This window comes from Lepidochelys olivacea (genome assembly GCF_965140295.1).
Source record: "Lepidochelys olivacea isolate rLepOli2 genome assembly, chromosome: 4".
Classification (NCBI taxonomy): Eukaryota; Metazoa; Chordata; order Testudines; family Cheloniidae; genus Lepidochelys; species Lepidochelys olivacea.
In genome coordinates this window covers 91,177,940-91,202,898 of record NC_140414.1, presented here as the reverse complement: position 1 = coordinate 91,202,898, position 24,959 = coordinate 91,177,940, and the positions used below count along the sequence as shown (strand labels likewise).

General features: G+C 43.5%; 1 protein-coding gene across 4 annotated transcripts in view; it reads right to left on the bottom strand.

Annotated features, from left to right (window-relative positions):
• Positions 1-22,636, bottom strand: part of MTUS1 (microtubule associated scaffold protein 1) — a 202,678-nt gene extending 180,042 nt beyond the window's left edge. Inside the window, exon 1 of one of the 4 annotated variants that reach the window (XR_014711532.1) lies at positions 22,473-22,636. The gene's annotated coding sequence lies outside the window, so the exon portion shown is untranslated. Of the gene's footprint in view, positions 1-21,832; positions 22,036-22,472 lie in introns of those variants that run through there. The other 3 variants (XM_084627576.1, XM_084627578.1, XM_084627577.1) reach the window with 3 other exon arrangements.
• Positions 22,637-24,959: the final 2,323 nt, after the last annotated feature.

The following is a 24,959-nucleotide window of genomic DNA, read 5'->3' as shown; positions in this document are numbered from 1 at the left end:
AATCTTTGTGTGTTTTCAATTGATTTCTTGTTGTATCCAAAACTGCACAAGACACACCATCCATCAGGTTACCCCTAACCAGAGTGCTAATCTAATGTTGTTAAATGTCACCAGTGAAAGTAATGAAAAAGAACGATTGATGTATGGAATCCAGTAAGTCATTGGTCATGGGCGTAGCCTTGACCAAAAGGGGGGATTGTGAAAGTATAACATTGTATAAGGGGACATGCTGGATACATTGTATATGAGAGGGCATGCCAAAACATGTTACAAAGTATCTGAGGGAGCACATGTAGGGACAGTTAGATTTTGAATGGAAAAGCAATTAAGATAGAGCCAGCATGTCTAACAAGCAGACATCAGAATGGAAGGTGTGAAGGGCAATTAGTTACGTTAACTGGAAGCGGTTAAAGGAGATTGTTAAGGGTGGCAGGTAATTGAAGATACGTGACTGGTCTCAGGGATCTTGAAGGATGGTGACTAAAATCTTTTTCTTCTTTTGTCTAACTTGTTCTCCAAAAAAACTGTATAAATTAAAAGACAAGCCCCACTCGGGGGGCTCACTTCTAAATGTATTAACAGAGCAGCTTTGCTAATAAAACAGAGTGGTCTGATAAATTGTGAGTCTGAGTCAAACTCTGACATGTCAGAGTTGTTTCTGAGGCTGTGGATGGCATTGTGTTCCGCACAGCTGAGGTTATGGGGCAAGTGATGCTGCTTTTCCACAATTTCAGCCCGTGCACGTCGGCGGAAGCACTCTATGTAGAAGTCCAGTCTGCTGTTTCGACCTTCAGGAGGAGTCCACCTAGAATCCTTCTTTTTGTAGTGTTGGTAGGGACGTCTCTGTGGATTAGTATGTTGTTCAGAGGTATATTGGAAATATTCCTTGAGTGGGAGATGTTGAAAATAGGATTCTAGGTCACCACAGAACTGTATCATGTTTGTGGGGGTGGAAGGGCAGAAGGAGAGGCCCCGAGATAGGGCAGCTGTTTCTGCTGGGCTGAGAGTATAGTTGGATAGGTTAACAATATTGCTGGGTGGGTTGAGGGAACCATTGCTGTGGCCCCTTGTGGCATGTAGTAGTTTAGAAAGTTTAGTGTCCTTTTTCTTTTGTAGAGAAGTGTGTGTTGTAAATGGCTTGTCTAGTTTTAGTAAAGTCCAGCCACGAGGAAGTTTGTGTGGAAGGTTGTTTTTTTATGAGAGTATCCATTTTTGAGAGCTCATTCTTGATCTTTCCCTGTTTGCTGTAGAGGATGTTGATCAGGTGATTCCGCAGTTTCTTTGAGAGCGTGTGGCACAAGCTGTCAGCATAGTTTGTGTGGTATGTAGAGGCATTGACACCCTGACAACAGGATTGTCTGGCTATGTAGACTCCCTCCTCAGGCCCTACACTCCCAGCTACCTTCGAGACACCACTGACTTCCTGAGGAAACTACAATCCATCGGTGATCTTCCTGATAACACCATCCTGGCCACTATGGATGTAGAAGCCCTCTACACCAACATTCCACACAAAGATGGACTACAGGCCGTCAAGAACACTATCCCCGATAATGTCACGGCTAACCTGGTGGCTGAACTTTGTGTCTTTGTCTTCACCAATAACTATTTCACATTTGGGGACAATGTATACCTTCAGATCAGTGGCACTGCTATGGGTACCCTCATGGCCCCACAGTATGCCAACATTTTTATGGCTGACTTAGAACAACGCCTCCTCAGCTCTCGTCCCCTAACGCCCCTACTCTACTTGCGCTATATTGATGACATCTTCATCATCTGGACCCATGGAAAAGAAGCCCTTGAGGAATTCCACCATGATTTCAACAATTTCCATCCCACCATCAACCTCAGCCTGGTCCAGTCCACACAAGAGATCCGCTTCCTGGACGCTACAGTGCTAATAAACGATGGTCACATAAATACCACCCTATACCGGAAACCTACTGACCGCTATTCCTACCTACATGCCTCCAGCTTTCACCCTGACCACACCACACGATCCATCGTCTACAGCCAAGCTCTGCGATACAACCGCATTTGCTCCAACCCCTCAGACAGAGACAAACACCTACAAGAGCTCTATCAAGCATTCTTACAACTACAATACCCACCTGCGGAAGTGAAGAAATGGATTGATAGAGTCAGAAGAGTTCCCAGAAGTCACCTACTATAGGACAGGCCTAACAAAGAAAATAACAGAATGCCACTAGCCATCACCTTCAGCCCCCAACTAAAACCCCTCCAACGCATTATTAAGGATCTACAACCTATCCTGAAGGATGACCCAACACTCTCACAAATCTTGGGAACAAGGCCAGTCCTTGACTAGACAGCCCCCCAACCTGAAGCAAATACTCACCAGCAACCACATACCACACAACAGAACCACTAACCCAGGAACCTATCCTTGCAACAAAGCCCGTTGCCAGCTATGCCCACATATCTATTCAGGGGACACCATCACAGGGCCTAATAACATCAGCCACACTATCAGAGGCTCGTTCACCTGCACATCCACCAATGTGATATATGCCATCATGTGCCAGCAATGCCCCTCTGCTATTTACATTGGTCAAACTGGACAGTCTCTACATAAAAGAATAAATGGACACAAATCAGATGTCAAGAATTATAACATTCATAAACCACTCAGAGAACACTTCAATCTCTCTGGTCACGCGATTACAGACATGAAAGTTGCTATCTTACAACAAAAAAACTCCAAATCGAGACTCCAGCAAGAAACTGTTGAATTGGAATTCAGTTGCAAATTGGATACAATTAACTTAGCCTTGAATAGAGACTGGGAGTGGCTAAGTCATTATGCAAGGTAACCTATTTCCCCTTGTTTTTTCCTACCCCCGCCCCCAGACGTTCTTCTTAAACCCTGGATTTGTGCTGGAAATGGCCCACCTTGATCATCATACACATTGTAAGGAGAGTGGTCACTTTAGATAAGCTATTACTAGCAGGAGAGTGGGGTGGGAGGAGGTATTTTTTCATGCTTTATGTGTACAACAAGATCTTCTACACTTTCCACAGCATGCATCCAATGAAGTGAGCTGTAGCTCACGAAAGCTTATGCTCAAATAAATTGGTTAGTCTCTAAGGTGCCACAAGTACTCCTTTTCTTTTTGCGAATACAGACTAACATGGCTGTTACTCTGAAACATGCCTGTTACTCTGAAACATGCCTATAAAGGTCCACTTCAATTTCTGTCTGCCTCACCAACCAGACACCCACCTAGTTCTACTCTTTAAGTCACCTTTCCCACTCCTTTTTCCCTTGGGAAGTTTGGCATCCACCCCCCCCCCCAACTACGAACAACTCTTTTAAGGAAGTTTGATTTAATGTCTTCCATATTAAGATGATGGGAAGGTCAGAAAGGGATGCAGCTGTGTTATGCAAACAGGAGACTGGTGTCATGCACTCTGCACATGACACAGTGGGCATCTTCACTCCAAATCTTCAACTTCCTTGTTGTTTCAAGGCATAGCCCCTGTGATAAATGGGGGTGGGGGATAGCTCCATTTTATGGACACAGCCAGCCAGCCATAAAATCCCAGTTAGTAGCTGTTCTCTTCTTGCTTTACCTGTAAAGGGTTAAAAAAGTCCATAGGTAAAGGGAGGGAGTGGGCACCTGACCAAAAGAGCCAATAGGAAGGCTAGAACTTTTTAAAATTAGCGAAAAAAAACCTTTCCCTTTGGGTCTGTTGTTCTCCAGGGTAAAAGGGAACAAGGCAGCAGTTATGCTGTGAGAAGTTGAAGGCCAGGCATAAAAATCATCAGAATCATACCTAGAATTGCTTATTTGGAACCCAGATACGTAAGTAGATCAGAAAGGGTGTAGGAAGATGTGATTAGATTTATTTTGTTTATTTCTTATGTCTTGTGGACTCCTCTGTGCTAACCCCAAATGTTTTTGTTTTGCTTGTAACCTTTAAGCTGGACCTCAAGGAAGTTATTCTTGATGTTTAATTTTTGTAAGTGGGATTTTCAAATCTAGTAAAAGCCTAAGATCCAGATGTATTTTCTTTCTTTTAGTTTTTAATAAAATGTAACTTTTTTAAGAACAGGATTTGGATTTTTGTGTCTAAGATTTGTGCACATGTTTTTAGTTAGCTGGTGGCAACAGCCAATTTCTTGGTTTTCTTTTCTTAGCTCTTCCCCGGAGGCGGGAGTGAAAGGGCTTGAGGGTATCCCAAAAGAAGGAATTCCCAAGTGCGCCTTTCTGGGTTCCAAGGGGTTTTGCATTTGCGTGGTGGCAGCATCTACCCATCCAAGGTCAGAGAGCAACTGTAACCTTGGGAGTTTAATACAAGCCTGGAGTGGCCAATCTTAATTTTTAAAATCCTTGTGGGCCCCACCTTCTGCACTCAAAATGCAAGAGTGGGGAAATCAGCCTTGACAGCCCCCGTGCAGAACACATTACAGTTTACTCTTGAGATAGAGGTATGACCAACTGTAACAAGGCCCACACCTGGAGCAGACGCTGTACTGGCTTCACCAGGACATATGGAAAAACCACTCTTGGCTACAGCTGTACCAGAATGTACACCCTCAGATTAGGTAACAAACCAATGTACTCCCCATAATCAGGGGTGTGGATGTTTTTGGAAATCTTCAGGTTGCTTCCCCAATCTGTGTGTGACTCTTCAACCTTGATAGCTTCCGATCAGCTCCTTACGCTTATTCAAACATTGGTAGGCGGACACCTGCTCAGTCTATGTGTTACCTGAATTGGCTGGAGCAGTGTAATGAATTAGCCAAAGACATTACCAGCCCATTTCCAGTCACTGGCCATCCCAGTACCCTCACATACAAGCAGAGCAGGAGACAAGACAAGAGGGAAGCTTGCAGTACTTCTCCATGAGGTGTTCTCAGTATCAGAGCAAACACTAAAAGCTATTCCTTGCAACCTCACAAAAGAGCAGTGCCATTCAAAAAGATTACCCTCTTTTGCATCCAATGAAGTGAGCTGTAGCGGACTAAAGCTTATGCTCAAATAAATTGGTTAGTCTCTAAGGTGACACAAGTACTCCTTTTCTTTTTGCGAATACAGACTAACACGGCTGCTACTCTGAAACCTCTTCAACTAGACAACATAAATTTGCCAGTCTGTGGTACTGAAAGCAGCTGGCAAACCCAAAAGGTTCAATATAGATTTTGTTGAGGGATCACTGAACATCAGTTATTTCATACATCCTCCCAACAGCTTCTTGACTTCACTTCAAGTAGTCTCCTGCTTCCTTCTTTTTACAGCCTCTTTGTTAGCACAAGAATTGCATCTGAAAGGCTGCATCCCACCTTCTTTGTTGGTGAAATATTAAGGTCAGATCAAGCATGGCAGGGGGATCTGGCTCTTGTGGGGGAAGGGGAGGAGAATGAGTCTTAAGTAAAACAAAGGGCTCTTCCATCATGATTACTATTGGAAGGCAGGCTGAGTCACATCATTCTGTTGTTGGGAGTCTCAGCTACTAGTCTCAAGAGAAAAAAGAAAAAGGAGTACTTGTGGTACCTTAGAGACTAACCAATTTATTTGAGCATAAGCCTTCATGAGCTACAGCTCACTTCATCGGATGCATACTGTCACCCAGAGGGCCTCAAAGCATCTCGCTCAATCACATCTGAAATATAATGGTTTCAACAACAGTAGCTACTACACCATTGTAAATACAGAACAAAAAAGGAATGATAATGTAACAGCATCTACAATGTAGGCTTCCCTAATTATATGGGCATCCTTTAATGAGCTCACTCATTCATAATTATACAGTTCAGATAGTAATACCTTAATCTGAGGTTTTTTGATTTGGGTTGCTTTATATTACAACCTTCATAAACAGTACAATAGGAGTATCAAGTCTACATGATTTTCTTTCCTTGTAAAACCATTTAGAGCCATACTGGACTACAGCTGTGCATGCTGATATACTTCCAAGCCTAAGAGGACATTATACAGCTAGTGTTTTTAGAACAGGGGTTCTCAAACTGGTGGTTTCAAAACTGGTGGTCTAAAACTCCTCAGAGGGTCACGAGGTTATTAAGTGTGGGGGGGTCCATGAGCTGTCAGCTTCCACCCCTAAATCCCGCTTCACCTCCAGCATATTTATAATACTGTTAAATATACAACAGTATATTTATAATACTGTTAAATATATTAAAAAAGTGTTTTTAATTTATAAAGGGGGAGTCGCACTCAGGGGCTTGCTGTGTGTAAGTGGTCACCAATACAAAAGTGTGAGAACCACCGTTTTAGAATGAGCTATTTGAGTCTATATGAAGTGAGACAGTGCAAAAGCCAATATTTGCAATTTGTTGATGGCAGTTGGTACCATAGTCCAAAGATTGCAGTAACTTGAAAATGAGTTAATGTTTAAAAAAAAATCAAGCATCAATAAGTCAATGAACTCTCTCAGAACTAGAAAAAATATATTAGACTAGAATGGCAAGAACGGAGACACTGGAGTATCAATGTAGTCAAATTTCTTAATGATGTTGGGAAAGCAGTCAATGCTACACTGACAGAGCTTGCGTTTCCTAGCATTTGAAATTGCCAGGATATGATCTGGATCAGGTTTTAGTCCAGCCTGTGAAATTGTATGCCCCAGAAAGGAGAGTTCAGTTTGTCTAAATTTGCATTTGGACCTATTGAGCTGGAGGCCTGCTGTGCTGATGCACTTTAGTACAGACTGCAGGTTATTGTCATGCTCCTCAGAAGTATTTCCAAACACAATATCATCATCCAGATAGCAATGAACTCCATGTTGAGTCTCCAGAATCAATGACATTTTTTGAAAGGCACTGGGGCAGATGCGAGACCTTATGGAACACGTTTAAAACGAAATGTCCCTCATGTGTAATAAATGCTCCAAGGTCTCTGCTATCTTCATGCAACATGACCTGGTCGTATGTGCTCTGCAAATCAAGCGTAGAAAACATCTTTGCCCCATGGGAGTTCTGCAAATACTTCTTCTATGTGAGGAAGAGGATGGCTGTCAATCACAATAGCTTTATTTAGCTCCCTTAAGTCCACACAAAGGTGAATGTCTCCACCCTTCTTCTGCGTCACTACTATAGGTGAAACCCATTCCGAGGAGTCGATCTCTTCAAAAATGTCCTTTTGAACAAGTTTTCTAAGTTCCTCTGAAACAGCTTCCCTGACTGAAAATGTTAAGCGCTGTAACTTGTCATACAGGCACCACATTATTCCGCATTTTAACTTTATGCAGAAACCCATAAGCACAGCCGAGTTTCTCCTCAACCTGGTGTTGGGTCCCAGCTGAAACTGGTGTGTGTACCGCAAGAGTGCTTTGCTGAGGAAGATCAATTCGTCCATTCACTACCCTGAGATTTAAAGCAGCCAATAAATCTCTGCCAAGGATAGGAGTGCCTTTGTGGACAATTTTCAGAGTAGCAGCCGTGTTAGTCTGTATTCGCAAAAAGAAAAGGAGGACTTGTGGCACCTTAGAGACTAACCAATTTATTAGAGCATAAGCTTTCGTGAGCTATAGCTCACTTCCTCAGATGCATATCGTGGAAACTGCAGCAGGCTTTATATATACACAGAGAATATGAAACAATACCTATTCCCACCCCACTGTCCTGCTGGTAATAGCTTATCTAAAGTGATTTCCAGCACAAATCCAGGTTTTCTCACCCTCCACCCCCCCACACAAATTCACTCTCCTGCTGGTGATAGCCCATCCAAAGTGACAACTCTTTACACAATGTGCATGACAATCAAGCTGGGCTATTTCATGCATAAATCCAGGTTATCACATCCCCCCACCCCCATACACACACAAACTCACTCTCCTGCTGGTAATAGCTCATCCAAACTGACCACTCTTCAAGTTAAAATCCAAGTTAAACCAGAACATCTGGGGGGGGGGTAGGAAAAAACAAGAGGAAACAGGCTACCTTGCATAATGACTTAGCCACTCCAAGTCTCTATTTAAGCCTAAATTAATAGTATCCAATTTGCAAATGAATTCCAATTCAGCAGTTTCTCGCTGGAGTCTGGATTTGAAGTTTTTTTGTTTTAAGATAGCGACCTTCATGTCTGTGATCGCGTGACCAGAGAGATTGAAGTGTTCTCCGACTGGTTTATGAATGTTACAATTCTTGACATCTGATTTGTGTCCATTTATTCTTTTACGTAGAGACTGTCCAGTTTGACCAATGTACATGGCAGAGGGGCATTGCTGGCACATGATGGCATATATCACATTGGTGGATGTGCAGGTGAACGAGCCTCTGATAGTGTGGCTGATGTTATTAGGCCCTGTGATGGTGTCCCCTGAATAGATATGTGGGCACAGTTGGCAACGGGCTTTGTTGCAAGGATAAGTTCCTGGGTTAGTGGTTCTGTTGTGTGGTATGTGGTTGTTGGTGAGTATTTGCTTCAGGTTGCGGGGCTGTCTGTAGGCAAGGACTGGCCTGTCTCCCAAGATTTGTGAGAGTGTTGGGTCATCCTTTAGGATAGGTTGTAGATTCTTAATAATGCGTTGGAGGGGTTTTAGTTGGGGGCTGAAGGTGACGGCTAGTGGCGTTCTGTTATTTTCTTTGTTAGGCCTGTCCTGTAGTAGGTAACTTCTGGGAACTCTTCTGGCTCTATCAATCTGTTTCTTTACTTCTGCAGGTGGGTATTGTAGTTGTAAGAAAGCTTGACAGAGATCTTGTAGGTGTTTGTCTCTGTCTGAGGGGTTGGAGCAAATGCGGTTGTATCGCAGAGCTTGGCTGTAGACGATGGATCGTGTGGTGTGGTCAGGGTGAAAGCTGGAGGCATGCAGGTAGGAATAGCGGTCAGTAGGTTTCCGGTATAGGGTGGTGTTTATGTGACCATTGTTTATTAGCACTGTAGTGTCCAGGAAGTGGATCTCTTGTGTGGACTGGACCAGGCTGAGGTTGGTGGTGGGATGGAAATTGTTGAAATCATGGTGGAATTCCTCAAGGGCTTCTTTTCCATGGGTCCAGATGATGAAGATGTCATCAATATAGCGCAAGTAGAGTAGGGGCTTTAGGGGACGAGAGCTGAGGAAGCGTTGTTCTAAATCAGCCATAAAAATGTTGGCATACTGTGGGGCCATGCGGGTACCCATAGCAGTGCCGCTGATCTGAAGGTATACATTGTCCCCAAATGTGAAGTAGTTATGGGTAAGGACAAAGTCACAAAGTTCAGCCACCAGGTTAGCCGTGACATTATCGGGGATAGTGTTCTTGACGGCTTGTAGTCCATCTTTGTGTGGAATGTTGGTGTAGAGGGCTTCTACATCCATAGTGGCCAGGATGGTGTTATCAGGAAGATCACCGATGGATTGTAGTTTCCTCAGGAAGTCAGTGGTGTCTCGAAGGTAGCTGGGAGTGCTGGTAGCGTAGGGCCTGAGGAGGGAGTCTACATAGCCAGACAATCCTGCTGTCAGGGTGCCAATGCCTGAGATGATGGGGCGCCCAGGATTTCCAGGTTTATGGATCTTGGGTAGTAGATAGAATATCCCAGGTCGGGGTTCCAGGGGTGTGTCTGTGCGGATTTGATCTTGTGCTTTTTCAGGAAGTTTCTTGAGCAAATGCTGTAGTTGCTTTTGGTAACTCTCAGTGGGATCAGAGGGTAATGGCTTGTAGAAACTCGTGTTGGAGAGCTGCCGAGCAGCCTCTTGTTCATATTCCGACCTATTCATGACGACAACAGCACCTCCTTTGTCAGCCTTTTTGATTATGATGTCAGAGTTGTTTCTGAGGCTGTGGATGGCATTGCGTTCCGCATGGCTGAGGTTATGGGGCAAGTGATGCTGCTTTTCCACAATTTCAGCCCGTGCACGTCGGCGGAAGCACTCTATGTAGAAGTCCAGTCTGCTGTTTCGACCTTCAGGAGGAGTCCACCTAGAATCCCTCTTTCTGTAGTGTTGGTAGGGAGACCTCTGTGGATTAGTATGCTGTTCAGAGGTATTTTGGAAATATTCCTTGAGTCGGAGACGTCGAAAATAGGATTCTAGGTCACCACAGAACTGTATCATGTTCGTGGGGGTGGAGGGGCAGAAGGAGAGGCCCCGAGATAGAACAGCTGCTTCTGCTGGGCTGAGAGTATAGTTGGATAGGTTAACAATATTGCTAGGTGGGTTGAGGGAACCATTGCTGTGGCCCCTTGTAGCATGTAGTAGTTTAGAAAGTTTAGTGTCCTTTTTCTTTTGTAGAGAAGCAAAATGTGCGTTGTAAATGGCTTGTCTAGTTTTAGTAAAACACAATTTCCATCCCACCACCAACCTCAGCCTGGTCCAGTCCACACAAGAGATCCACTTCCTGGACACTACAGTGCTAATAAACAATGGTCACATAAACACCACCCTATACCGGAAACCTACTGACCGCTATTCCTACCTGCATGCCTCCAGCTTTCACCCTGACCACACCACACGATCCATCGTCTACAGCCAAGCTCTGCGATACAACCGCATTTGCTCCAACCCCTCAGACAGAGACAAACACCTACAAGATCTCTGTCAAGCTTTCTTACAACTACAATACCCACCTGCAGAAGTAAAGAAACAGATTGATAGAGCCAGAAGAGTTCCCAGAAGTTACCTACTACAGGACAGGCCTAACAAAGAAAATAACAGAACGCCACTAGCCGTCACCTTCAGCCCCCAACTAAAACCCCTCCAACGCATTATTAAGAATCTACAACCTATCCTAAAGGATGACCCAACACTCTCACAAATCTTGGGAGACAGGCCAGTCCTTGCCTACAGACAGCCCCGCAACCTGAAGCAAATACTCACCAACAACCACATACCACACAACAGAACCACTAACCCAGGAACTTATCCTTGCAACAAAGCCCGTTGCCAACTGTGCCCACATATCTATTCAGGGGACACCATCACAGGGCCTAATAACATCAGCCACACTATCAGAGGCTCGTTCACCTGCACATCCACCAATGTGATATATGCCATCATGTGCCAGCAATGCCCCTCTGCCATGTACATTGGTCAAACTGGACAGTCTCTACGTAAAAGAATAAATGGACACAAATCAGATGTCAAGAATTGTAACATTCATAAACCAGTCGGAGAACACTTCAATCTCTCTGGTCACGCGATCACAGACATGAAGGTCGCTATCTTAAAACAAAAAAACTTCAAATCCAGACTCCAGCGAGAAACTGCTGAATTGGAATTCATTTGCAAATTGGATACTATTAATTTAGGCTTAAATAGAGACTTGGAGTGGCTAAGTCATTATGCAAGGTAGCCTGTTTCCTCTTGTTTTTTCCTACCCCCCCCCCAGATGTTCTGGTTTAACTTGGATTTTAACTTGAAGAGTGGTCAGTTTGGATGAGCTATTACCAGCAGGAGAGTGAGTTTGTGTGTGTATGGGGGTGGGGGGATGTGAGAACCTGGATTTATGCAGGAAATAGCCCAGCTTGATTGTCATGCACATTGTGTAAAGAGTTGTCACTTTGGATGGGCTATCACCAGCAGGAGAGTGAATTTGTGTGGGGGGGTGGAGGGTGAGAAAACCTGGATTTGTGCTGGAAATCACTTTAGATAAGCTATTACCAGCAGGACAGTGGGGTGGGAATAGGTATTGTTTCATATTCTCTGTGTATATATAAAGCCTGCTGCAGTTTCCACGATATGCATCTGAGGAAGTGAGCTGTAGCTCACGAAAGCTTATGCTCTAATAAATTGGTTAGTCTCTAAGGTGCCACAAGTCCTCCTTTTCTTTTTGTGGACAATGTAGAACTCTGCAGTTACACAGCAATCACCAAAAGTAACTCTTACTGGCAGGCAGCCATGTACTGGAATATGGTTTTTCAAGTAGCACACCAAGTGAAGTTTGGGTTCAGTAAGAGGCACATCTTTAAAGTAATGCAGATAGATGGAATCGGGTAGTATAGATACCGCTGAGCCAGTGTCCAACATTAGCTGAATAGTGTGGTTTGCCTGAGGGTATGGCAGAAACTTTTACAGTGCACTTTATCTGTTCTGGAATAAGTGCAGTAGTAATTTTGTCCACACTCAGCACAGTAACATCTGGTATTGTAACTGCATGCACTGGTTGATTGAACTGGCTGCTGTGACATACTTTAGCAGAATGTCCAATCTTTTTGCAACGATTGCACTGAGCTACTTTTGCTGGACTTCCTGTGTAGCTTGCAAGATGTTGTGAGGATCCACAGACAAAACATGATTTTACTGTATTTGAATTTGCTGATTCAGTGGTTTTTCCATAAGTTTTCCTCTTGCAGTTGTGTGTCTGCAGTGGTAGTGAACTTTTCTGCAAAGGAGTCACAGCCTGGACTGTGCCTCCTGTATCCATGCTCATTATTTTGGCTTCAGCTGTAGCTGACTCAATCTGAGTAGCAATGGTTACTGCTTTTTCTAGTGTAAGTAGTGATTCTAGAAGCAAGTGTTCTCTTACATGAAGCATGGTTGTTTTCTCAATGAGCTGGTCTCTAATCATCTCATCTGCCATATTCCCAAAGTCACAAATTACAATCAGACTCCTCAGAGAAGCAATATACTGCATTATAGTTTCCCCTGGTTTCTGCTCACACTGGCGAAATCTGTAGCGATTAGCTACTACATTCACTTCTGGCACAAAAAAAAAAAATCTTTAGTGCAGTGAGTGCAGTCTCATATTTATCATCTGCAAGGGAAAAAGTATAAAATATATGTTGCCCTTCTGCTCCAAGGCAGTGGATAAGCAGAGCATGCTTTCTTACTTCAGAAATCTCTATAGCACTGATTGCAAGCAGGTAAGTCTCAAACATATGGATCCAGGTAGTAAAAACAATTGGAGGCTCACCTGGGCTCTGCAGAAAGGGTGCAGGTGGGTTCAGAGGCAGAAGATCCATCCTCATTGCCAAAGTGTTGTAGCAACCAGGCAAGGTACTTACAAGCTTCAACAGGACTTTATTTTCAAAGTGGAAACCTCTTTACCAAGCTGCTGCTGCACCCTCTGTAGCTTTCTCCCAGCCTCTCAACTCCCCCCGCCCCCTTTCCTGTTTCCTGTCCTTTCAGACTCCCAACAGCCAGTGCTCCCAGTTCTAATAATCACAAGCAACATCTAAACACCTTAAGTGCACTTAAGGAACCATAGCTGAAATAAAGATGGTCACTCAACATCAACTATTATCTCTCTAGCTAAAGGAGAAATTACAGTGACTCTACTCATCTCAGAGCAAGGAGAATAAAATAGTGAAAGAATGTGCCAAAGCAATGGGGTTTTTTTTTACGGTTGGAAGGAAGAGAAGGTTCTTTTAGCAATAGAAAGTACACCAGTATTTAAACCTTTGGGCAACTTTTTGGAACTAGGAAAACCATGGAAAAGATGGACACTAACCTGACTGCTAAAATCATAATTAGTGCCATTGATCAATATTGCTGTTACCTAATTCGATTTTGTTTTGCTTGTTAAAGCCAAATGGTAAAAACAGTTTTTGGGAAAAAATACCTGTGTGTTTATGTACAAAAGCATACATTTGCCTAAACAGTGCCTCCACATAAGTTACCAGAAAGTGTCTGAAGTGGAGAAACTAAATTGAACACCTACAACCGAACTGAACCATGAGTCCAGTTTCATGAATATGTTTAAATGTATTTTCTTCATTCCCCAGTTCAAGTAAACTAAGGGCCCTTCAGAAGAGACGTCATTGTATCATTTCCACGCTTAAGACAAATCTTGCTAGAATAATCCAGTTAAACTAAAAATTGATTGATTCTTGTCAGCTGGACACTCATTTCCATGAGAAGTTTTGAGTAATGGAAAAATTAAGATGATCCTAGACTTACCGTCATTTAGGTAACTTACTGAACCAATTATTAAATAATGTCCTCCACAATCTCTGAAAATGCTTGTGCCCTAACCAATAACTTTCAACATATCTACTCAAAGTGACACACCAGGCTATCCTTGGTACTTATTCCTATGACAACCTCATATTTTCCTGAACAGTGAAGGAGTTATTTCAAATAAGCTTTGAGAGCTTTGCATCAAATCTTACAAAGTTCTGAAGACTCTGTAGTACAGAAGTTTTATTTAGCTAGCATCGACTTTCAGCATCTAGCAAACTTAGCTATTAGAAGTTCTGTCAATGGTCTTCAATTGGCAACTTTCTTGCTGTTTAATTTACCTTTTTGTTTGCGTCAAGCAATACTAAACAGTGAGAAACAAAGGTCTTAAGGCTATGAAGTGGTAAAAACAGTTTTCCTGTTCTGTAGGTCAGGCATTAGAATTATGAAGTTTTGAATTTTATAGATTTAAAGAGGTTGAACAATTGCCATAACAGTTTATACTATACATAAATTATTTCAAACTAACATAACTGAGTTGCAAAGCTACTTCTAGAGTTGCAGCATAGCCATTCTAATGTGCACTTGGTATGTAATTTTGCCCAATAAAGATGCAATTAAGTTAAGGAAATCTTCATTGGTACTCCATATTAAGTTTGCTACAGAAAAATTTTGAACAGTCAAGTTACTTCGGTACCACAATTTCAGAAGAACTAGATGAATTTCTCTGTTGTGAGGCATGTGGCAGACAACTTCTCTAGACAGTTTTGTTTAATTACCTCTGACTTTTTGCATTATACTATATTAGTTAAAGTAATGTTGAGACACTTACCTCAACATATGGTGAAAGGTAAACTCCATTTATAGTGTTCCATATACAGTAATGCTTTGTGCAATATTCTATTGGTTCTTCTACTACTTTAAACTTGATTATGAACTTACAGCTTGAAATTTTCAAAGGTACTTTAAGACTATCATTGCAACTCCAGTGAACACATTTAGCTGTATTTGTTGCTAGATCAAAAAAAGTTCCTCTTGGTGCCATAAACCTGGCAATTCCAGTAACTTTTCAAGTGATTTTTTTTAGACCTGTACAGTTAAGTTGAACTTGCAAAGTTCTTGGCCTTACAGTTACCATAGTGACCATGATTAAGGCCCTGCTTAATTTGTGATATTGCAGAAATTGCGGATCCCACAATACTAGGCTTCCACAGCAATTTTGAGTTTAGTTAGCTTACTTTGCCCTGTCCACAATTTTTCATATATTTTGAGGTTTGCAACACACTTTCCGCCCCCTTTAGTACACAGTACAACCCCATTTACCTGAGCCGAGAGTGGCTCAGGCTCCCCCTGTCTGGGTATGATAGGGCTTCCACTGTGAGCCCTGGGCATTAATGACTGTAATAGAGTTGCAGCAAAATATCTGGTTACAAACTACTAGCAGGCATAACATAATACTGAGTGTTTATATTGTTCCAGCAAATTTTTCTTAAACAAACAGGTCTTCTCTGGCTTTCCCAAATTATCACAATTAATAAAGGCCCATTACTACTATTCTGGGATTTTCTAGGTCTTCTCCGCAACTCAGCCATAATTATTTGACAATCATTCCACAATTCAAGCAAGGCCTTAACCATGATATATTATAGAAGGAAGTGAACATCATTAGGGACTTATGAGACCTCCTACTTAATCACATGGCATTTGGAGTCTGTGCTCATACTATGAAACTTGCATCCGCATCACCTACCCGAAAGAGGAACGTGCTATGCCGTCAGCTTTATAGTTGCCGTTATCCAATATTTACTGGATGGCTAGGTTAGATTCCATAACCTTCATTTCTAATTTTTACAGTAAGTATTTTCATAATGCTTAGATCAAACAGCTACTATCCATTCAACTAGACAGATCTAGTTTGCCAACCCTGCTTATTTTATCATGTGTCTCACAGTACTTTGTTACTGAAGGCCCCAGCCCTTGGAGTCATGTGACTACATGAGAATCTCTGCTTTCATAAAAATGTTTCTAGCCCTCATGGTTGCAGAGAAGTTTGAAACCATGTACCCTAAAGCTAAGAAGGCAATTAAAAGCCTAGGATTTTTTCTTCACTCATGAATTTGGGGGCCCTGACTTACATAACACTTTGGGTTGGAAATACTACAGGTCTATGCTTACGGCTGAAATTGGTACCTCAAAAGCAGGGAGGTAGATTTGTTCTTCTGACCTGTAATCTAAGTGGAATAAAAGGGGGAAAAAGTAAAGCTGGGCATCCAAGAACAATGTGAGCCATTTATTTGTACGGCAAGAACGTTTCTTTCTACTGTTCCACCATACACTCAATCTGAGCTCCCAAAAAATGAAGAGTAATACTCTGCCATTATTTAACAATGATGCCCAGCAGCCACTATTTTGTATGCCATTTTTAGTTGGAGTTCAAATTTGTTCACTGGGTATTTATGAACTGTAGACTCTTCATATGCTGGATAGCATGTAACTGGTGAAAGCACTGCACTGAATTGTAGCTGCAGGTTTATCTGCTTCATCTTATTTTCAAACAAAACCAAGAGTTTTAAAGCAACCCTATCTACAAGTTACTTGAAAGTTGTGTAATACTCTTTAAAATGAGTGAGCATAATCTTATATGCAATATAAACCTAAATTTAAGTCCAATGTTCATAATGCGACCCCCTCCAACTCCGAAAGCTGGCAGGCTTTGTCTGGTCAAGGAGAGGGTCATAGCTCTTTTAAGCGTTCCTCCTCTTTTGGGTTGGAAAGTGACAACACTTGAGCTAGGCATTGATCAGAAGGGCGCAGGTAAGCCACTGGCCCCCTGTGGGCCTGAGAGAGGGTATCTTTATATCCTGCCATTCCTAATAGAGCATGAGTGTGCATCTGCTGGCCTCACTCCAGACTGTGGCGGGTAGGTTGAGAGCATCACTAGCAGAACTAAAAACAGACAGAGAGGCTCTTCTCTAAGGTCACTTACTTAAGAATTGAGTTAAATAGCCAAGTTGGGATCTCTGGATACTCCAGAAATAAGTTCACAGAACTTTTAGGATTGATCAGGAGGGTAAGGGCAGTCAATAAGGTTGTACTACATGAAGTGCAGACTATTATTGGTCATCCTAATTTTGCATATAAAGTCGTGGCCCCAAGATGAGCACTTTCTGCTTGGCTGTCAGCTGCTACTGCTAGGGTACTGAGGCCCAATTATTTTCATAAGAGTGAGTAAACAATTGGAAGATTTATGGATATGGGAACAGTTCCTAAATCACTTTAATGGAGTTGCCTTTCAGAGAGAGGAATGGATGCTATGCTAGAGGCAGACCTAAAAATTGGCTCTGATGCATCAGGGTAATTTTTTTTTAAACTAAGGCAGGTGGTGTGCTCAGAAATGGCTTACTGACTAAATGCAAAAGGAGATAGTAAATTCCTGGAATTCTTTCCAATTTTAGTTGCAGTGACTATTTGGGAGAAGGAGTTTACAAACCAAAGTGTTTCTGGAGTGACAACGCAGAAGCGACACATGTTATTGATCAACAGTCCTCCAGATCACTCAGCGTGATGAGATTTGCAAGGGCACTTGTCCTGCAGCATTCAATAAATAACTTCTGGTTTACTCGTAATAATGGAATAGTCAATGTTGTTTCTCAATTTCAGATGCACAGGACAGACGGAGACTTGACTCCAGGAGCCAACAAGGAACACAAAACAGATGCCACTGGCCCTTTGGAAACTTGGAGTATGACTGCTATTGGATGAGAGAGAAGGTGGTTGAGGTAATATCTTTTATTGGACCAACTTCTGTTGGCGAGAGAGACAAGCTTTCGAGCTAAAACAGTTCTTCTGGTGCCAGCCATATCTGGACACTTACCAGGCATCATCTGTAGCTGGATAAAAGGTTACTCTATCCTTGCAGCAGGTTTAGTTAGGATGTTAGAGGAGTGGTCTTGAGATAGAGGGCCAAGAGAAAATCCCCAACAATTCATTATTCAGATTCTTATATATCTGGCACAGGTTTTCCACCAGATATGCCAGTGCAACCAAGAGGCAGCCTTGTTCAAGGCCACATTCCTGATGCCATTTTTTTGAGCATTTAGAGCCAGTGAACTAGTGCCTGGGTCAGCAAGGGATACTTCAGGTAGGCTTTTGGAGTTTAGGGACTCTCAGGATGGTGAGCGATCATCTTGACTTTGTAGACGTAAAAAATAAATCAGAGAGGACAAGATGAGTCCATAGTGCTACAAGGGGGTGGTGAGGCAGGGATTTGCTAGTCAGGGCATTAAGGGCTTAAGGAGTTACCTCACAAAAATACTATTGTGTGGCAATCAAGGAGGCTTAATAATGTGACCAATCCTGGCTAATGAATTTAGGTCCCCTTTGTTCAGGTTTGGTGTTGCACGAGGGATGCAGACAATTGGGCATTGGAATTCAGATGGAGTACAGAACATATGTGAGGCTTCCAGTGGGTAATCCAAGTTCAACGGCATGAATGGCTAATTTTAATATCTATTCAATTTTCAAGCGTAAAGGAGTGGGTCACATGAACTGATGCATGTATCTGCAGATATGATTTGTGCACTGGGTCCACTGGTGGGCTGCTAGTTCACCTGTAAGTTCACAGACAAGGAGATTTTGAGTTGGCATGAAAAAAGGAGCTGCTCTGGGACCAGCTGATGCCTCTTGCACTCAGACATCCAGGAAGTAGCCATTGGACAGGATTCTAGTGCACCTGGGTGAAGACAATTTAGAATTTTATGACAATCAGGGCCTTCTCCCAGGGGCAACTGTAAACTCTGAAAGGCTGCACCAGAGCAGGGTGGGGAGCTGCTGACCCTAACCCATTCGAGAATCAATTCAGAAGGGCATGGCAAATCAGAGCTGGGTACACGCATGATTAGGTCAGTTTATAAGAGACTATTTCTGACCTCAGACCATTCTTCATGCCACACTGATGTAACAGAGAAATCTGGGCAGGGCAAGCAGGCTCACAACGGGTGCCTCGATGACAAGAGCAAAAAGGTAGTACTGAGCAAGGAAGGAATGAGGATTTGAATGGACAAGTTATTGCCAGATATTTCCCAGACAAGTAAATGAAGTTTTGGCTTAATTAAACCACATCCTTCACATTTTGTTTATTCTTCCTATATGTTTGGTACAATGAAGATTGTAAAGCAAGACTAAGATTAATGTTCAACTTTTTACTCTAAGAGATCACAGTTGGAGTTAAACAGCTTTTATTAGAACTCAACAGAATCTGTGGTGAGCCAGCCCCTACAATTTATCACTTGCAATATAGAAAAAGGACATTTAGGACATACTATATTTCACAATCAAGAAAAGGCAGTAAATAAAGTCAGCTCATATTTGTAATCCAGACTCATTAACTGCATCCATATGTGTCATTAACTGATTTTAAATTCTTGAGGATTTAGTCAGCACTCTCAAAGGCTTCCTGCTCACATAAATGCTAGTCCATTAACAGCATGACTAGTTTTTCCCATAAGGAATTTGGAAGCAACTACTGTATATCAATAACTCAGCTCACCAAAATCATCATGCTATACAATATAGCCTAAGTGTTCACCAAATTTTAAACTCAGGGCTTTTTCTTCCTTCAATAATATTACTATCCTAAAACAAAATAAGTGTAGCCAAACCCTTGATACATTGGAGAGGAAAGTACCATCATTACTTAAGGCAGGTAAAAACTTGAATTTTGTCATTAAACACCTGTGACAGCCTAACCCGATCTTGAAAAACCTTTATGAATGAACCCTAGAAATATTTTACCCAGTGGTACTTTATGAGCCTGTACTGTGAAGCAAGTTATGAAGGAATTTCATCATCTTTGTCCCAATAGCACACTTTATCATGCACACTTATTAAATTAAAGCAGCTTTCCTTAACAAGTATTTTCAGAGCACCTTTGGTTCTTCAGTTTGATGGTGAACTTGATTTTTTTTTTAAACCCACAATCCCTGCTTGGCCTTAGAACAATGGTGTCAAATTTGAGCTCAATGCCCTTTTCAAACTTTAGCGCTCTTCTCTTTGTCAACTCTGTGTTGTATAAATAGAAACAAAAGGAGGTGTAAACATTCAAAATATTTTCAAAAAATTTGACAAGAATGCTATAGCTCTTATTACTACACTAAATTGGTCAAGGTGGGTGCTAGCAATTACTAGTAGTTTAAAATGTCACCATTATTTTAACATTTTTAACTTCCACTTTAATTGGAGATGCTCACCGTAGTGTACTACTTTAACTACATGTTCCAAATGTCAACACTGATTTTAGTCCTCCAAAGAGGACTTTAGTACACAACTCTACCAGACCCTGGGGGTAGATGGGAAATGCATCAATCTGCTCTGTAAAGAGGGTACTGGTTTTAAAATACAGTAAAATTCTTACTATTTGTTTGGAAGATGTTTGTTTTATGTGGCGGGTCACAAAAATGTACAAGGGAGGTATTTATTCTCAATATAGTATTTTTAATTATATGGGGAGTAGGTAGTAGACAAAGGTTACTAGACAAAGCACTTGACAATTTCTGAAAGCATAGTTGACGTTCAACTTGAGGTCTTCAATTAAGATTTTGATGATATTAGCTCAGTCACATGAAAGCCACAACTTTTAAAGTCTCCAAGTAGACAGAGTCTTGAACTGCTAGACTTGTTACAGTGAGAAAGTAGATGGGCCCTCCAGGATCAAGGCTAAGGTCATTTATACAGTAATATAGGGACACAAAATGGAAGTAAATCCCTGGAGCAAGGAGCAGATGACTTCTGGTTCATCACTGCTAACTCCCTTATTCTGTCAGCACAAAGCTATACAAAACTAAATGAAAGGACATCAACGGGACAACAACAAAAAAGAAAATCACTTGTCTGAGTATTTTATTTCCTTTTACAATTAACACCCAAGATTTAAGATGAGAAAAACATATTTCCCCCCACATGTTAATGTATGTGACAGTATTTTGTATATATACACAGCTTCATATTTCACTATATAAAATTTTGTCTGGGGTTCTTTTCCCACAAAGAAAAAATATTTCAAAAACAGAAAAAAAAAATGTGGATTTAAGATAATAAGAATCAGCGAAGGGATTCGTAAGCAAGAGTAATATGTAGATTACTTTGAACTCATTTTGAAACTGCCTAGATTTCAAGACAAAAGTGTCCCATTAAAGTTATTTTATCCAGTTCAACCAGAACAGCAGCTCAGTTTGTAGATCCCTTAAACTCTAACACCTGCCAAAAAATGGGTTACTTTTTTTTACATACCTTTATATGCGTTAATGACAAGCATAACCACCATTGTGTTGCTTCATGCAATATAATCTGCATCAAAAGCAGGTTGCCTTGGGAACTACAGTCAAACCAATATCCCCATACATTTACCTCTCACAGTAATATAGAACCATAAAAATATAGGGCTGGAAAGGAGCTCAGGAGGTCATCCTGTCCATCTTCTCCCTCCTCCCCCACACAAGAGGCAGGATGTAGTATACGAAGACCACACACACTGTATTAAATGGCAAGGACTAAAAGCAGGAGACTGCAGCTAGGAGTGCAGGAGAGGAGACTGTCGCCTGACCCAGGGCGAGAGAGCACGTCTAGCTATTGCTATCCGCAGTGGCTGTCACAAAAATAGTCACCTGACCAAGCCCCTAAGCGCAGGAATGGGAGATGCACGGATGCCACCGGGCACTGCCTCCCTTCCAGAGACAGCCCGACTTTAGCCGCAGCGCCGTGGTAACGAAGACTAGTTATTCAAGTTCATGGCGAAGTCAACAAGTAGCTCAGCAAAGCGACAGCCCGCCAGGTGCTTGTCAGCGACTGCTCCTATTACCTTCCCGCTACAGCCTCGGCTACGCAGTCTGGGGGAACTGAGCCGATCGGCTAGGACAGGCTGCAGCCCCGGGCGCAGCCAGCCCTTTGCTCCCTCTCCCCCTGCCGCGCCAGGAAATCTGGCCAATTTTTCGCTAAGTCCTTGGCAGTGACTAGGAGGAAAAAAAATCACTACCTGCTGGGAGAATCACCTACCGCAAGCCCAGCTGCCCGAGCTCTGAGTCAGCCTCCGGGGCTGCAGGTCCGGCGCGGCCAAGAGCGAAACAAAAGCCGAAGAAGTCGCTGCAGCCGCCCCTTGGAGGCCACGGAGCCGCGTCGCAGGCAGCCCAAGGCATTTAACGGGGAGGGAGAGCACAGCTTGGAGGGGCCCGGAGAGAAACCCAGCTCCACGCTCCCATTACCTCCTTCGCTGCTGCTGCCATTCCACTACTCTCCGAAAATGTGTGGGGGGGGGGGCGCGCTCACCAGAACAGGAGCATCCCCCAACCCTCACAAAGCCCCCGCTCCTCGCCAGCCCAGCCCCCTCCCTTCCCCTTTGGCTAAGAACTTCGGCGCTCTACAACTGTAATTGCTGGAGGCACAGCCAACTGCATTGCACCCCGGGGGGGGGGGGGAACGGCGGCTGTCAGCCCAGCCCCAAAGGCCCGTGGAACACCCCGCACAAGTTGCACCAGCCCCCATCTTCCCACTGGGAAGTTTCCAGCCCCGGTCCTCGGCAATTCCCAGAGGCACAGAGAGCCGCGCCGCGGGGCGGGGCGGGAGAAGAGAGCGGCCCTCTCAGAGCACCCCCACCCCTGAACCACAGCCCCACTCACCTCCCCCTGCAGTTGCGCTTTGCCCCGCTTTGCGCGGCACTCGGGCGCTCCTCTCGCTGGCTCTGTGCGCGCCTTCGCTCTCCCCGGGACTCGCGGGCGGGCAGGCGGGCGCGCGTGCTCAATACCAGCCAGGCCCGCCCGCGCCTTCCCTCCCTCTTTTGCCTCGGGCTCTGGCGGCACCTGTTCTGCTTTGTGACGTCAGCACACCTCAGCGCCTTCCCCCAACAGGAGCGCACCTGGCCGGCAAGGAGCCCCCTCCCTTCAGTCTCCCTCTCCCGCAGGAGCGCTCCTGGCTGCCCCTGCAAACCGCTCTCACCTGTCTGTGCAATAGACAAAACAAGGATCCTAGTAATGGACAGCTTGTCTGCATCTACCACTGCGGGAGAAGTCTGGGGTAGTGATTAGCGGAAGCTGATGGGCGCTAGGAGGGCTGGGTTTAGTCCCGATGCTAGGAGACAGAGCTTAGATCAGGAAATTGGGGGTTGGGAGGGAGGATAGGACAGGGAGGTGCTGTGCTTGGTTGTGCCAGGCTCGCTGGGTGACCTTGGGCTTGTCACTTGAACTCTCTGTGCCTCGGTTGCCCCCACTGTTAAATGGGGCGCTAGTAACGTGTTTCCACCTTTGCAAAGTGCTTTGGGAGCCTCTGCCTGAAGGAGCTATAGAGGTACAAATTTGTTTTCTTTTCACTTGATTTAAATAAATAAAATCAGATGCAAATCTTGAGGAAAAGAGAGGAAGCTGTTAGAATGGCTTAATCGGTCAATAACTAGGAGTAACAAGATGCAACTAAGAAAAAGGAAGATCAGGAAGATCATCCTAACCCTAGAGGCCTCTTAGGGTCCAATCCTGTAGTGCAGCATGACAGGCATAGGGGTCTGCCCATATTGGGTTCATTGTAGGATCTGCCTTTTACAGATGTAAACAGGTGTCTTCCGCTGTTTGAGGTATGGAGTTTTTATATTCTTGTTATTGGAGAATCATCCATTTCAAGCTTGTAACCTGGAGAGGTTTTTAAGGCTAGGCATAAGAGTACCTTACAGACCTTACATTACTATCACAGGTCTTCAGCTGTTTTGAATCATGTTCCAAGTTAGGTGACTAATTAGCAATGCTCTGAGTTGCATTTTGGGTACCTCTCACATTCAAGCTTAGCTTTGCATCTTTGTTACCTCTATGATCTTAATGGACTTGCCCCACCTTTTATATAGCTGCTGGGTGTATTAGTTAGAATTATAACTAATAACTATAAATCCTGTTTTATTTCACCTTATTTTAGCATATGTGTAGCTTAAAGCATAGCACATGGAGCTGAGCATCATGAGATTTGAGTCAGTCATTTGCTGCATGACCTTGGGCAAGTAACCTAGACACAGAGCCACAAAGGTATTTAGGCACCTAAACCCCAGACATAAGCACCTAAGTCCCAGGTTTGGCTCAAATGTGACCCACCAAGCTCCCTCCAAATGCTGTAGGTGCCTAAACCTGCTCAGTGCCTAAGTTTTCAAGGTAAATGTTCCCTAGGCATCTATATTTCAGGCTCTGGGCATGCATGCTGCTGCCCCATTTTAGGCATTCCTGTCTCCCACCTAAGCCCCAGAGAAATTCACAAACTAGGACTGCTTAAGTCGCATATGGGGGCCCTATACAGTGAGTATGCGCAGAGGCCACTTACAGGATAACTCCCATTTAAAATGTGGCTGGTGGAGGGGCCACCTCCATAACTTTTAGCCCAGTAGTTAAAGCACTTGCATGGGATGTGGGAAACCCAGGTTCAATTCCCCCCCTCTCTGCAAGAGAGGGAGAAAAGATTTGAACAGGAGATCTGCCTACCTCTCAGGAGGATGCACTAACCACTGAGTTATGGGAGAGTCTGATGTACTTCCTCAGTCTCTCCTATTGAAGCTGTTCCCTTGTGGATAAATAATGAAAGAGTGATTGAACCATGGGGACTGGCTTCTGGGTCTCCCTCCTCCCAGGTGGGTGCCCTAATCACTGGACTACAGAGTCATTTCCATTTTCTCTCACACCGAATGACTGTTTATCCACAATGGAACAGTCATTGGGCCAGAATAGCCCATAATGGGTAGAACCCCTCTTTGAGCGGTAAGACACCTCTGTCTGAAGTCCACTCTCCCATCTGGCATAGAGAGGGTAACAGAACTTGGATCTCCCACATTGCAGGTGAGTGATATGGGCTAAAAGACAGAAGGTGGGCAGCGACTCCTCTGCCATTTTGTGTGTTGTGTGAGGCAGATGCCTAAATCATTCCCATGAGAAGTGGCTTAGGCAGCATGTTCCAGGTTGTGGATCATTAAGCAGAGATAAATGTCCATCCCTGTCATAGCTAATAGGAAATGCCAAGCTTAGGTGGCTCTCTGCCTAGTATCCTAGCTTTGGTGGATCACATTCTGATGCCACCAATCTCTCTCCATTCATTGTATAGGAGCCTAACTCAGGCTTTGTGGATGGCAGTGTTGTTCCTTTGAA